The sequence below is a fragment of the Triticum urartu genome, chromosome 5A (genome assembly GCF_056163025.1).
Source record: "Triticum urartu cultivar PI428250 chromosome 5A, HENAU_Tu73, whole genome shotgun sequence".
Taxonomy (NCBI): domain Eukaryota; kingdom Viridiplantae; phylum Streptophyta; class Magnoliopsida; order Poales; family Poaceae; genus Triticum; species Triticum urartu.
In genome coordinates this window covers 871838-888903 of record NC_141877.1, presented here as the reverse complement: position 1 = coordinate 888903, position 17066 = coordinate 871838, and positions in this window count along the sequence as shown.

The following is a 17066-nucleotide window of genomic DNA, read 5'->3' as shown; positions in this document are numbered from 1 at the left end:
ATCCCAACTATTTTTCAGAGGTTGCTCTGCCGTTGCTAATTATGATGTTGTGCTATACTGCTACTTCATATAGAGGGAGATCAGGGAGGTGTTCTGATATGCCAAGATAAATGCATTAGAATCTTTTTAATTATCCCAACTATTTTTCAGAGGTTGCTCTGCCGTTGCTAATTATGATGTTGTCCTATAATGCTACTTCATATAGAGGGAGATCAGGGAGGAGAGCAGCAGCCTGCTGCGATTTTGTTCAATTTACTGCTTGATTACTACTACACATCTATACAAAGAACACACATAACAGAAGACTGCTGCTTGCTGCTTTCAAGGGGATACATACATTTGTTGTAGCTGTCGAGGGCGACATTGGACGGCTCGACAGATGTTTTGTTCCTCCGGCGAACTCGGCGCTTCTTTGTAACGCCCCGTATGTAACTTGCCATATTGTATTCCGACTCTTGCCATTTTCGGCACTAAGTTATGATATTTCCTCGTGGTTGGGTTTTGTCGTCATTTTGCTTTTGTCCTTGTCATGCATCTCATTGTTGGGGATTGTAGCAGAAATTTTAAATTTTCTACGCATCACCAAGATCAATCTATTGAGTAATCTAGCAACGAGGGGAAGGGGAGTGCATCTACATACCCTTGTAGATCACTAAGCGGAAACGTTGCAAGAACACGGATGAGGTAGTCGTACTCGTGGCGATTCAGATCGCGGTCGATTCCGATCTAAGCGCCGAACAACGGCGCCTCCGCGTTCAACACACGTGCAGCTCGGTGACGTCTCCCATACCTTGATCCAGCAAGGAGAGAGGGAGAGGTTGGGGAAGACTCCGTCCAGCAACAGCACGACGGCGTGGTGGTGGTGGAGGAGCGCAGTACTCCAGCAGGGCTTCGCCAAGCACTACGAGAGACGAGGAGGGAGAGAGGTAGGGCTGCGCCTTGGGGAGAGAGACTCGTGTGTTGGGCAGCCCAAAACCTCCACTATATATAGGGGGAGGGGAGGGGCTGCGCCCCCACCTAGGGTTCCCTCCCTAGGGGTGGCGGCAGCCCCCAGATCCCATCTGGGTGGCGGCCAAGGGGGAGAGAGAGGGGGGCGCACCTAGGGTGGGCCTTAGGGCCCATCTGCCCCTAGGGTTTGCCCCCTCTCCTCTTGAGGGCGCCTTGGGCCTTGGTGGGAGGCGCCCCAGCCCACCTAGGGGCTGGTCCCTTCCCACTCTTGGCCCACGAAAGCCTCCGGGGCTGGTGGCACCTCCCGGTGGACCCCCGGAACCCTTCTGGTGGTCCCGGTACATTACTGGTGATGCCCGGAACACTTCTGGTGGCCAAATCCACACTTCCTATATATCAATCTTTACCTCCGGACCATTCCGAAACTCCTCGTGACGTCCGGGATCTCATCCGGGCTCTGAACAACATTCAGTAACCGCATACATACTTTCCCTATAACCCTAGCGTCATCGAACCTTAAGTGTGTAGACCCTATGGGTTCGGGAATCATGCAGACATGACCGAGACATCTCTCTGGTCAATAACCAACAGCGGGATCTGGATAACCATGTTGGCTCCCACATGTTCCACGATGATCTCATCGGATGAACCACGATGTCAAGGATTCAATCAATCCCGTATACAACTCCCTTTGTCTACTGGTATGATACTTGCCCGAGATTCGATCGTCGGTATCCCGATACCTTGTTCAATCTCGTTACCGGCAAGTCTCTTTACTCATTCCATAACACGTCATCCCGTGATCAACGCCTTGGTCACATTGTGCACATTATGATGATGTCCTACCGAGTGGGCCCAGAGATACCTCTCCGTTACACGGAGTGACAAATCCCATTCTTGATTCGTGCCAACCCGACAGACACTTTCGGAGATACCCGTAGTGCACCTTTATAGCCACCCAATTACGTTGTGACGTTTGGTACACCCCAAAGCATTCCTACGGTATCCGGGAGTTGCACAATCTCATGGTCTAAGGAAATGATACTTGACATTAGAAAAGCTTTAGCATACGAACTACACGATCTTGTGCTAGGCTTAGGATTGGGTCTTGTCCATCTCATCATTCTCCTAATGATGTGATCCCGTTATCAACGACATCTATTGATCAACGAGCTAGTCAACTAGAGGCTTACTAGGGACATGGTGTTGTCTATGTATCCAGACATGTATCTGAGTTTCCTATCAATACAATTCTAGCATGGATAATAAACGATTATCATGAACAAGGAAATATAATAATAACTAATTTATTATTGCCTCTAGGGCATATTTCCAACAGTCTCCCACTTGCACTAGAGTTAATAATCCAGTTCACATCGCTATGTGATTAACACTCAAGGTCACATCGCCATGTGACTAACACCCAAAGAGTTTACTAGAGTCAACTATCTAGTTCACATTACCATGTGATTAACACTCAATGAGTTCTGGGTTTGATCATGTTATGCTTGTGCGAGATGTTATAGTCAATGGGTCTGCAACAATCAGATCCACATGTACTTCGCAAAACTTTATGTCATATCGTAGATGCTACTACCACGTTCCACTTGGAGCTATTCCAAATGGTTGCTCCATTATACATATCCGTTTTTTTACTCATAGTCATCCGGATAGGTGTTAAAGCTTGCATCGACGTAACTCTTAACGTCGAACTCTTTATCACCTCCATAACCGAGAAATGTTTCCTTATTCCTCTAAGGATAATTTTTGACCACTGTCCAGTTATCCACTCTTGGATCACCTATGTACCCTCTTGCCAGACATGTGGCAAGGCACAAATCAGGTGCAGTACTCAGCATGGCATACCGTATAGAGCCTATGACAAAAGCATAGGGGATGACCTTCGTCCTTCCTCTTTCTTCTGCCGTGGTCAAGCTTTGAGTCTTACTCAACTTCACACCTTACAACTCAGGTAAGAATCCCTTCTTTGACTGATCTATTTTGAACTCCTTCAAAATCATGTCAAGGTGTGCATTCTTTGAAAGTATCATCAGGCATTTTGATCTATCTCTATAGATCTTGATGCCCAATATGTAAGCAGCTTTATCCAGGTCTTCCTTTGAAAATCACTCTTCAAACAACCGTTTATGCTTTCCAGAAATTCTACATTATTTCGGATCAACAATATGTCATCCACATATACTTATCAGAAATGTTGTAGTGCTCCCACTCACTTTCTTATAAATACAAGTTTCTAGCAAACATTGTTTAAACCTAAAAGCTTTGATCACTCCATCAAAGCATATATTCCGACTCCGAGATGCTTTCTCTAGTCCATAGAAGGATCGCTGGAGCCAGCATACCTTTTAGCATCCTTAGGATTGACAAAACCTTTATTGTATCACATACAACATCTTCTTACGAAAACTGGTAAGAAAACTTGTTTTGACATCCATCTGTCAGATTTCATAATCGGAAAATACAGCTAATGCTAACATGATTCCGACGGACTTAAACATCGCTACGGGTGAGAAAATCTCATCGTAGTCAACTCCTTGAACTTGTGAGAAGACTCTTTGCCACAAGTCGAGCTTCATAGACGGTAACATTTCCGTCCACGTCCGTCTTCTTCTTAAAGATCCATTTATCTCAATGGCTTGCCGATCAACGGGCAAGTCCACCAAAGTCCATACTTTGTTCTGATACATGGATCCAATCTCGGATTTCATTGCTTCTAACCATTTGTCGGAATATGGGCCCACCATTGCTTCTCCATAGATCGTAGGTTCATTGTTGTCCAACATGATATCTAAGACATGATCACTATACCACTCAGGAGTAGTACATATCCTTGTCGACCTACGAGTTTTGATAGCAACTTGATCCGAAGTTTCATGATCACTATCATTAACTTCCCCTTCAACCGACATAGGCGCCACAGAAACATCTTTCTGTGTTGCACCACATTCCGGTTGAAGTAGAGGTTCAACAACGTCATCAAGTTCTATCTTCCTCCCACTCTATTCTTTCGTGAGAAACTCCTTCTCGAGAAAGGACCCTTTCTTAGCGAAAAACACTTTGCCTTCGGATCTGAGATAGAAGGTATACCCAACTATTACCTTTGGGTATCCTATGAAGATGTATTTGTCCGCTTTGGGTTCGAGATTTTTCGGCTGAAGCCTTAAGCATCGCAACACCAAATATTAAGAAACGACAACTTTGGTTTCTTGCCAAACCAATGTTCATATGATGTCGTCTCAACGGACTTAGATGGTGCCCTGTCTAAAGTGAATGCAGCTGTCTATAATGCATAACCTCAAAATGATAGCGGTAGATTGGTAAGAGACATCATAGATCGCACCATATCTCATAAGGTTCGATTACAACATCCGGACACGCCATTACGCTGTGGTGTTCCAGGTGGTGTCAACTATGAAACAATTTCACAATGTGTTAAGTGATTGCCAAACTCATAACTCAGAAATTCTCCATCGATCAGATCGTAGGAATTTGATCTTCTTGTTATGATGGTTCTTAACTTCACTTTGAAATTGCTTGAACTTTTCAAACATTTCAGACTTGTGCTTCATTAAGTAAATATACCCATATCTACTCAAATCGTCAGTGAAGATGAGAAAATAGCGATGTCCATTGCACGCCTCAATTCTTATTGGATCACACACATCAGCATGTACGATTTCCAACAAGTCACTTGCCCGTTTCATTGTACCTGAAAAAGGGGTCTTAGTCATCCTGCCCATGAGGCATGGCTCGCATGTGTCAAGCGATTCAAAATCAAGTGACTCCAAACATCCATCAACATGGAGTTTCTTCATGCATCTTACGCCAATATGACCTAAGCGGCAGTGCCACAAGAAAGTGGTACTATCATTATTAACTCTATATCTTTTGGCGTGAACTTGTGTATTACCACGACCGAGATTCAATGAACCATTCACATAGGGTGCATGACCATGAAAGGTATTATTCATGTAAATAGAATAACCATTATTCTCTAACTTAGATGAATAACCGTATTGCAATGAACATGATCTAATCATATTCATGCTCAACGTAGACACCTGATAACATTTATCTAGGTTCAATACTAATCCTGAAGGCAGATGGAGCGTGCGATGGTGATCTCATCAACTTTGGAAACACTTCCAACACACATCGTCACCTCGCCCTTAGCCAGTCTCCGTTTAGTCCGTAGCTTTTGCTTCAAGTCACCAATAATAGCAACTGAACCGGTATCCAATACCCAGGTGCTACCAGGAGTACTAGTAAGGTACACATTAATAACACGTATATACTTTGTTGAAGTTGCCAGCCTTCTTATCTACCATGCATTTGGGGTAATACCGCTACCAGTGACCGTTCCCCTTACAATAGAAGCACTTAGTCTCGGGTTTGGGTTCAACCTTGGGTTCCTTTACTGGAGCGGCAACTGGTTTGCCATTCATGAAGTTTCCCTTCTAGCCCTTGCCCTTCTTGAAACCAGTGGTCTTGTTAAACCATCAACACTTGATGCTCCTTCTTGATTTCTGCCTTTTGCGGTCTTAAGCACCGCGAACAGCTCCGTGATCATCTCCATCCCTTGCATGTCATAGTTCATCACGAAGATCTAGTAGCTCAGTGATAGTGACTAGAGAACTCTATCAATCACTATCTTATCTGGAAGTTTAACTCCCACTTGATTCAAGTGATTGTAGCACCCAGACATTCTGAGCGCATGCTCACTAGTTGAGCTATTCTCCTCCATCTTGTAGGCAAAGAACTTGTCAGAGGTCTCATACCTCTCAACACGGTCATGAGCCTGAAATCCCAATTTCAGCTCTTGGAACATCTCATATGTTCTATGGCGTTCAAAACATCATTGGAATCCCGATTCTAAGCCGTAAAGTATGGTGCACTTAACTATCAAGTAGTCATTAGGACGTATCTGTCAGATGTTCATAACATCCACAGACGACGTTGGAGGGGTTGGCACACTGAGCGGTGCATCAAAGACATAAGCCTTCTGTGTAGCAGTGAGGACACTCCTCAGGCAACGGACCTAGTCCGCATCATTGTTTACAATATCGTTCAACCTAATCTTTCTCTAGGAACGTATTGAAACAGGGAGCTACAACGCGAGCTATTGGTCTACAACCCTTTTTTTGCAAAGACAACTTAGACTATTGTTCATGATAAATAAGTTCATATAATCAAATTATATAATGAACTCCTGATAACCCACAAGTATAGGGGATCGCTACAACTTTCGAGGGTAGAGTATTCAACCCAAATTTATTGATTCGACACAAGGGGAGCCAAAGAATATTCTCAAGTATTAGGAGCTGAGTTATCAATTCAACCACACCTGGAAACTTAGTATCTGCAGCAAAGTGTTTAGTAGCAAAGTAATATGATAGTGGTGGTAACGGTAACAAAAGTAATATTTTTGGTATTTTGTAGTGATTGTAACAGTAGCAGCGGGAAAGTAAATAAGCGAGAACCATTATATGGAAAACTCATAGGCACCGGATCAGCGATGGATAATTATGCCGGATGCGGTTCATCATGTAACAGTCATAACATAGGGTGACACAGAACTAGCTCCAATTCATCAATGTAATGTAGGCCTGTATTTCGTATATAGTCATACGTGCTTATGGAAAAGAACTTGCATGACATCTTTTGTCCGACCCTGCCGTGGCAGCGGGGTCCTATTGGAAACTAAGGGATATTAAGGTCTCCTTTTAATAGAGAACCGGAACAAAGCATTAGCACATAGTGAATACATGAACTCCTCAAACTATGGTCATCAACGGGAGTGGTCCCGATTATTGTCACTTCGGGGTTGCCGGATCATAACACATAGTAGGTGACTATAGACTTGCAAGATAGGATCTAGAACTCACATATATTCATGAAAACATAATAGGTTTAGATCTGAAATCATGGCACTCGGGGCCTAGTGACAAGCATTAAGCATAGCAAAGTCATAGCAACATCAATCTCAGAACATAATGGATACTAAGGATCAAACCCTAACAAAACTAACTTGATTACATGATAAATCTCATCCAACCCATCACCGTCCAGCAAGCCTACGATGGAATTACTCACGCACGACGGTGAGCATCATGAAATTGGTGATGGAGGATGGTTGATGATGACGACGGCGATGAATCCCCCTCTCCGGAGCCCCGAACAGACTCTAGATCAGCCCTCCCGAGAGGTTTTAGGGCTTGGCGGCGGCTCCATATCGTAAAACGCAATGATTTCTTCTCCCTGATTTTTTATCATCGAAACTCAATATATAGAGTTGGAGTTGGCATCGGAGGGTCTCCAGGGGGCCCATGAGGTAGGGGGGCACGCCCTAGGGGGGGGGGGGCGCCCCCCACCCTCGTGGAAAGGGTGTGGGCCCCCTGGTCTTCATATTTGGCGAGGATTTTTTTATTATTTCTTCTAAGACCTCCCGTGGAGTTTCAGGTCATTCCGAGAATATTTGTTTTCTGCACATAAAACAACACCATGGTAATTCTGCTGAAAACAGCGTCAGTCCAGGTTAGTTCCATTCAAATCATACAAATTAGAGTCCAAAACAAGGGCAAAAGTGTTTGGAAAAGTAGATACGACGGAGACGTATCAACTTCTCCAAGCTTAAACCCTTGCTTGTCCTCAAGCAATTCAGTTGACAAACTGAAAGAAAGAAAGAAAAACTTTTACAAACTCTGTTTGCTCTTGTTGTTGTAACTATGTCAAGCCAGCATTCAAGTTTTTAGCATAGATAATAACTAACCACATTTGCAATAATTCTCAGGTCTCATCATTACTCATATCAATAGCATAATCAACTAGCAAGTCATAATAAGAAATCTCGGATGACAACACTTTCTCAAAACAATCATAATATGATATAACAAGATGGTATCTCGCTAGCCCTTTCTGAGACCGCAAAACATAAATGCAGAGCACCTTTAAAGATCAAGGACTGACTAGAAATTGTAATTCATGGTAAAAGGTATCCAATCATAGTCACACCCAACATAAATTAATAGTGATGAATGCAAATGAAGACTGTGCTCTCCAGCTAGTACTTTTTAATAAGAGGGTGATGACTCAACATAAAAGTAAATGGATAGGGTCTTCGTAGAAGGAATCAGGGATTTGTAGAGGTGCCAGAGCTCGGTTTTGAAATAGAGATAAATTGTATTTTGAGCAGTATACTTTCATTGTCATTGTAGCAACTAAGAGATGGCGATATCTTCCATGCTAAACACATTATAGGCGGTTCCCAAACAGAATGGTAAAGTTTATACTCCCCCTCCACCAACAAACATCAATCCATGGCTTGTTCGAAACAACGAGTGCCCCCAACATACATCAGGTCCCAGGGGGAGTTTTGTTTGCAATTAATTTTGATTTAGTTTGCATAAAGCATGGGACTGGGCATCCCGGTGACCAGCCATTTTCTCGTGAGTGAGGAGCGGAGTCCACTCCTCTTGAGAATAACCCGCCTAACACGGAAGATAAGGACAGGCTTTGTTGATACATGAGCTATTCGAGCATAGAAAACAGAATTTTTATTTGAAGGTTTAGAGTTTGGCACATACAAATTTACTTGGAACGGCAGGTAGATACCGCATATAGGAAGGTATAGTGGACTCATTTGGAATAACTTTGGGGTTTAAGGGATTGGATGCACAAGCAGTATTCCCGCTTAGTACAGGTGAAGGCTAGCAAAAGACTGGGAAGCGACCAACTAGAGAGCGACAACAGCCATGTACATGCATTAAAATTAATAAACATTGGATGCAAGCACGAGTAGGATATAATCCACCATGAACATAAATATCGTGAAGGCTATGTTGATTTTGTTTCAACTACATGCGTGAACATGTGCCAAGTCAAGTCACTTAATCATTCAAAAGAGGATACCACCCCATCATATCACATCATAATCATCTCAATAGCATGTCGGCATACAAGGTAAATCATTATAACTCATAGCTAATCAAGCATGGCACAAGCAACTCTGATCTCTAATTGTTATTGCAATCATGTTTATTCATAATAAGCTGAATCAAGAACGACGGGCTCATCATATTTACAAAAACAAAAGAGGTCGAGTTCATACCAGCTTTTCTCATCTAAGTCAGTTCATCATATATCATCATAATTGTCTTTCACTTGCACGACCGAAAGGTGTGAATAATAATAAGAGTGCATGTGCATTAGACTAAGCTGGAATCTGCGAGCATTCAATAAACAGGAGAAGACAAGGCAATATGGGCTCTTGGGTTAATTCAACAATAATGCATATAAGAGCCACTTCAACAATTTAATTATGGTCTTCTCCTACTGACCCCCAAAGAAAAAAAAAGAAAAAAACTATTTACACGGGAAAGCTCCCAACAAGCAAAAGAAGAACGGGAAATATTTTTGGGTTTTCTTTTTGATTATTACTACTACAACAGAAAAATAAACTACTACTAATATTTTTGGGGTTTTTCTTAAGGTTTAAAAATCACAGAAGAAGAAAGCAAGAAAAGGAAAATAAACTAGCATGGATATTACAATGAAAAAGTATGAGCACCGACATCTAGCAATGAGTGTGTGTGAACATAAATATGATGTCGGTGAGAAATACGTACTCCCCCAAGCTTAGGCTTTTGGCCTAAGTTGGTCTATGGCCACGGCTGGCCTGGAGAATATCCATAATAATAGTTGTTGGGGTCATACTGTGATGAGGAAGGATAGTTGGGATCATATTGTGATGAAGAAGAAGACTCTGACTGCCATTGGCTGACAGTCATCTCTGGATCCCGAGAATAAACAGATTGTCGTGGGGGCTCATTTTGTGGTTCCTGTTCTGGCTCCTCGGTTAGTGCAGGGTTCCGGTAGGCGTGAATAGCTGTCAACGGAACAAGGTACGTTCCTGCGGTCAAATCAAACAAAGAAGGAGCAGGCAAGGTAATAGTCTCAGGCTGATGTTTACTAAAGAACAATTGATATTTTAGCTCCCCTGCCCTATTCTTAACAATAAAATCATGTGCTACCATACTTTTGTGATCTAGATAAACACGGGGCAACACCTTTTCTTCCTTCTCAGCATGCCTAATAGGTATGTTAAAATGCGCGGCTAGGCATGTGGCATAAATGCCTCCAAAGATGGGGCCCTTAGTACGGTTAATATTTAACCGTATAGCAATAATACCGCCCATACTAAAAGTGTTATCACTGTATAAACCTTGGAGTAGAATAATTAAATCAGGGATACTAAGGTTTCCACTGTTTCCGCATCCAATTAAACAACGACTAGCAAACAATGCAAAGTAACGTAAAACAGGAAAATGTATGCTAGTGATTCATGCATCGGAAACCATCCTGGTTTCTCCTACAGTGATATTATTAATAAATCCCTCCACATCATCATGGTGTGGTTCTTCTGTCTTGCCCTCAAAAGGGACTAAAAACTACGACAAAAATCAAAAAGTGACATCTCTTTAGGCTCATCATATAAATGAAATTCCACCGTAGGTGGTGAGTTCCTAGGATGAAAATAAAAGTTTTGCACAAAGGTATTTGTGAGTAAGAGATACTGGTCGCATTGGTCATGGAGGAAAGTGGTGAGGCCAGCATTGTGAGCCAATTCATGAAAATCTTCATAGATACCGGCTACTCTCAAGAAATTTTCAGAAGGCCATTCACACGCCCGAATCTCCGCGGTGCGTGGCAAATTATACTTAGGCTTGGGTGCCTTTTCCTTCGAGCTTTGGCTCGATGATCCCCTCAATAATCTCCTCATCATTTTCTGAAATAATCTGAAATTTTTAGTAACTTCAAAATAAAAGTAACCAAACTCAATAAAACTGATAGCAACTACTTCTACAAGTTCCTAGAGCCTATATCAAGCATTAGAACTACTTGGAACCATATAAATTTGACATGCAAGCTAAAGAACATGGTCACCTATGCAGCACAAATTTGCAATGAATAAAGCACTAGAACAAAAACTAATTGGACCAATGGAGGAGTCACATACCAAGGAACAATCTCCCCAAGCAGTTTTGCAAGAGGTGCTTTGAGCAAGGAGATCGAAAATCACAGCAAAAGTGGCTGGAGCTCGTGCTTGAGTTGGTTTTTCGAGTTTGTGTGAGACAGAGGAAGAAGATGGGTGCTTGGATAAGTGGAGGAGGGCCACCGTGGGCCCACGAGGCAGGGGGCGCGCCCTAGGGGGGGCGCGCCCACCACCCTCATGGCCAGGTGGCAGCTCCTCCCGCGGTGATTTTTGCACAGTAAATCCTCAAATTTTCCCGAAAAAATCATATTAAATTGGCATGTCATTCTGAGGACTTTTATTTTCGGGTTATTTTTATATTGCACGGATAATCAGATAACAGACAGAAAAATACCATTTTTACTTTATTTAATATAAATAACAGAAAATATAAAGAGGGTATAGAAGTTTGTGCTTCTAGTTTCATCCATCTCATGCTCATCAAAAAGAATCCACTAACAAGGTTGATCAAGTCTTGTTAACAAACTCATTCCGATAATCATGAAACCGGAGAAATTTCGAATAACACTAAGTTACCTCAACAGGGATATGCACATCCCCTATAATAAGTATATCATATTTCTTCCTGACAGTAGGAAGAGGAAATTCAAAACCTCCAATTATAATCGATGGAATTTTTCCAATGGAGTTGATACTATGAACTTGAGGTGGTTTCCTCGGAAAGTGTACCGTATGCTCATTACCATTAACATGAAAAGTGACATTGCCTTTGTTGCAATCAATAACAGCCCCTGCAGTATTAAGAAAAGGTCTTCCAAGAATAATAGACATACTATCATCCTCGGGAATATCAAGAATAACAAAGTCCGTTAAAATAGTAACGTTTGCAACTACAACAGGCACATCCTCACAAATACCTACAGGTATAGCAGTTGATTTATCAGCCATTTGCAAAGATATTTCGGTAGGTGTAAACTTATTCAAGTCAAGTCTACGATATAAAGAGAGAGGCATAACACTAACACCGGCTCCAAGATCACATAAAGCAGTTTTAATATAATTTCTTTTAATGGAGCAAGGTATAGTAGGTACTCTGGGATCTCCAAGTTTCTTTGGTATTCCACCCTTAAAAGTATAATTAGCAAGCATGGTGGAAATCTTAGCTTCCGGTATCTTTCTTTTATTAGTAATAGTATCCTTCATATATTTAGCATAAGGATTTGTTTTGAGCACATCAGTTAATTGCATACGCAAAAAGATAGGCCTAATCATTTCAGCAAAGCGCTCAAAATCCTCATCATCCTTTTTCTTGGACGGTTTTGGAGGAAAAGGCATGGGTTTCTAAACCCAAGTTTCCCTTTCTTTACCATGTTTCCTAGCAACAAAGTCTCTTTTATCATAACGTTGATTCTTTGATTGTGGGTTGTCAAGATCTACAGCAGGTTCAATTTCTACTAGGTTGAGCATCATCATGAACATCATCATTAACATTTTTACTAGGTTCATGTTCATTACCAGATTGTGTTTCAGCATCAGACATAGATATATCATTTGGATTATCAGGTGGTTCAGCAATAGGTTCACTAGAAGTTTGCACAGTTCTATCATTTTTCTTTTTCTTCTTTTTAGAAGAACTAGGAACATCAATATTATTTCTCAGAGAATCTTGCTCGATTCTCTTAGGGTGGCCTTCAGGATACAAAGGTTCCTGAGTCATTCTACCAGTTCTAGTAGCCACTCTGACAGCATAATCATTTTTCTTACTATTCATTTCATCAAGCACTTCTTTTTGAGCCTTAAGTACTTGTTCTACTTGAGTGGTAACCATAGAAGCATGTTTGCTAATAAGTTTAAGTTCAGCCTTAATATCAGCCATATAATCACCCAAGCGTCTAATCATATAAGCATTTTCTTTTAATTGTCTACCAAAATAAGCATTGAAGTTGTCTTGTTTAAGCATAAAGTTATCAAACTCATCCAAGCGCTGACTAGGAATTTTAGTAGGAGGAACTTCAGCTTTATCATATCTATAGACAAAATTTTACCTTTACTACCTGTGTCGGGATATCGGGATCAGGAGGTTCTTCAACAAATAAATAATTGAGATCATAAGTTTCTTCAACAGGCGGTGAATTAAGACCATGTATTTCTTCAATAGGAGGTAAATTCTTAACGTCTTCAGCTCTAATACCTTTTTATTTCATAGATTTCTTTGCCTCTTGCATATCTTCGGGACTGAGAAATAGAACACCTCTCTTCTTCGGAGTTGGTTTAGGAATAGGCTTAGTAATTGGCTCAGGAGCTGGCTCAGGAGGTGCCCAATTATTTTCATTTGTCAACATATTATTCAATAGAATTTCAGCTTCATCCGGTGTTCTTTCCCTGAAAAGAGAACTAGCACAACTATCCAGGTAATCTCTGGAAGCATCGGTTAGTCCATTATAAAAGATATCAAGTATTTCAGGTTTCTTAAGAGGATGGTCAGGCAAAGCATTAAGTAGCTTGAGAAGCCTCCCCCAAGCTTGTGGGAGACTCTCTTCTTTAATTTGCACAAAGTTGTATATTTCCCTCAAAGCATCTTGTTTCTTATGAGCGGGGAAATATTTAGCAGAGAAGTAATAAATCATATCCTAGGGACTACGCACACAACCAGTATCAAGAGAATTAAACCATATCTTAGCATCACCCTTTAATGAGAACGGAAATATTTTGAGTAAATAGAGGTAACGTGATCTCTCATTATTAGTGAACATGGTAGCTATATCATTTAACTTAGTAAGATGTGCCACAACAGTTTCAGATTCATAGCCATAAAATGGATCAAATTCAACCAAAGTAATTATATCAGGATCAACAGAGAATTCATAATCTTTATCAGGAACACATATAGGTGAAGTAGCAAAAGCAGGGTCGGGTCTCATTCTATCTCTAAGTGATTCTTTGTTCCATTTAATTAATAACCTCTTAAGCTCATATTTATCTTTGCAAGTGAAAATAGCAGCAGAAGATTCTCTATCAAAAAGATAACCTTTAGGAATAATAGGCATGTTTTCATCATCACTATCATCATCGTATTCAGATTCAATAATTTATTTTTCTCTAGCCTTAGCAATTTGTTCATCAAGAAATTCACCAAGGGGCACAGTAGTATCAGACATAGAAGCAGTTTCATCATAAGTATCATGCATAGCAGAAGTGGCATCATCAATAACATGCGACATATCAGAACGAATAGCAGAAGCAGGTGTAGGTGTCACAAACTTACTCATAACAGAAGGTGAATCAAGTGCAGAGCTAGATGGCAGTTCCTTACCTCCCCTTGTAGTTGAGGGATAGATCTTGGTTTTTGGATCTCTCAAATTCTTCATAATGATAAGCAGATATAAATCCCGAGTGACTCAAAGAATAGAGCTATGCTCCCCGGCAACAGCGCCAGAAAAAGGTCTTGATAACCCACAAGTATAGGGGATCACGACAGCTTTCGAGGGTAGAGTATTCAACCCAAATTTATTGATTCGACACAAGGGGAGCCAAAGAATATTCTCAAGTATTAGCAGCTGAGTTGTCAATTCAACCACACCTGGAAACTTAGTATCTGCAGCAAAGTGTTTAGTAGCAAAGTAATATGATAGTGGTGGTAACGGTAACAAAAGTAAAGACAGCAAAAGTAATATTTTTGGTATTTTGTAGTGACTGTAACAGTAGCAGTGGGAAAGTAAATAAGCGAGAACCAGTATATGGAAAACTCATAGGCACCGGATCAACGATGGATAATTATGCCGGATGCGGTTCATCATGTAACAGTCATAACATAGGGTGACACAGAACTAGCTCCAATTCATCAATGTAATGTAGGCATGTATTCCGTATATAGTCATACATGCTTATGGAAAAGAACTTGCATGACATCTTTTGTCCTACCCTCCCGTGGCAGCGGGTGTTGGAGAACGTAGCAGAAATTCAAAATTTTCCTACGTGTCACCAAGATCTATCTATGGAGAGACCAGCAACGAGGGGAAGGAGAGTGCATCTACATACCCTTGTAGATCGCTAAGCGGAAGCGTTCAAGTGAACGGGGTTGATGGAGTCGTACTCGTCGTGATTCAAATCACCGATGACCAAGTGCCGAACGCACGGCACCTCCGCGTTCAACACACGTACAGCCCGGTGACGTCTCCCAGGCCTTGATCCAGCAAGGAGAGAGGGAGATGTTGAGGAAGACTCCATCCAATAGCAGCACAATGGCATGGTGGTGGTGGAGGAGCGTGGCAATCCTGCAGGGCTTCGCCAAGCACCACGGGAGAGGAGAAGGACTTGGGAGAGAGGGAGGGCTGCACCAAAGGCAAAGGTGTGTCTCCAGAGGCCCTCCTACCCCCACTATATATAGGGAGCCCAAGGGGGGGGGTGCGCCAGCCCTAGGAGATCCAATCTCCTAGGGGGCGGCGGCCAGGGGAGGTTTCCCTCCCCCCCAAGGCACCTAGGAGGTGCCTTCCCTCCTTGGGACTCTTCCTTAGGGTTCCCCTTTCACCCTAGGCGCATGGGCCCTAGGGGAAGTGGCGCCCCAGCCCACTTTGGGCTGGATCCCTTCTCACTTCAGCCCATGGGACCCTCCGGGATAGGTGGCCCCACCCGGTGGGCCCCCGGGACCCTTCCGGTGGTCCCGGTACAATACCGATGACCCCGAAACTTGTCCCGATGGCCGAAATAGGACTTCCTATATATAAATCTTTACCTCCGGACCATTCCGGAACTCCTCGTGACGTCTGGGATCTCATCCGGGACTCCGAACAACATTCGGTAACCACATACAAGCTTCCTTTATAACCCTAGCGTCATCGAACCTTAAGTGTGTAGACCCTACGGGTTCGGGAGACATGCAGACATGACCGAGACGTTCTCCGGTCAATAACCAACAGCAGGATCTGGATACCCATGTTGGCTCCCACATGTTCCACGATGATCTCATCGGATGAACCACGATGTCAAGGACTCAATCAATCCCGTATACAATTCCCTTTGTCTATCGGTATGTTACTTGCCCGAGATTCGATCGTCGGAATCCAATACCTAGTTCAATCTCGTTACCGGCAAGTCTCTTTACTCGTTCCGTAACACATCATCCCGTGATCAAATCTTTGGTCACATTGCGCATATGATGATGTCCTACCGAGTGGGCCCAGAGATACCTCTCCGCTTACACGGAGTGACAAATCCCAGTCTCGATTCGTGCCAACCCAACAGACACTTTCGGAGATACCTGTAATGCACCTTTATAGTCACCCAGTTACGTTGTGACGTTTGATACACCCAAAGCATTCCTACGGTATCCGGGAGTTGCACAATCTCATGGTCTAAGGAAATGATACTTGACATTAGAAAAGCTATAGCATATGAACTACACGATCTAGTGCTATGCTTAGGATTGGGTCTTGTCCATCACATCATTCTCCTAATGATGTGATCCCGTTATCAACGACATCCAATGTCCATGGTTAGGAAACCGTAACCATCTATTGATCAATGAGCTAGTCAACTAGAGGCTTACTAGGGACATGGTGTTGTCTATGTATCCACACATGTATCTGAGTTTCCTATCAATACAATTATAGCATGGATAATAAACGATTATCATGAACAAGGAAATATAATAATAACTAATTTATTATTGCCTCTAGGGCATATTTCCAACAGTCTCCCACTTGCACTAGAGTCAATAATCTAGTTCACATCGCCATGTAATTAACACTCACAGGTCACATCGCCATGTGACTAACACCCAAGAGTTTACTAGAGTCAGTAGTCTAGTTCACATCACTATGTGATTAACACTCAATGAGTTCTAAGTTTGATCATGTTGCTTGCGAGAGAGGTTTTAGTCAACGGGTCTGAACCTTTCAGATCCGTGTGTGCTTTACAAATCTCTATGTCATCTCCTAGATGTAGCTACCACGTTCTATTTGGAGCTAATCCAAATAACTGTTCTACTTGGAGCTATTCTAAATTGTTGCTCCATTATATGTATCCGGTATCTCTACTCAGAGCTATCCGGATAGGTGTTAAGCTTGCATCGACGTAACTCTTTATGACGAACTCTTTGAACTTGTCG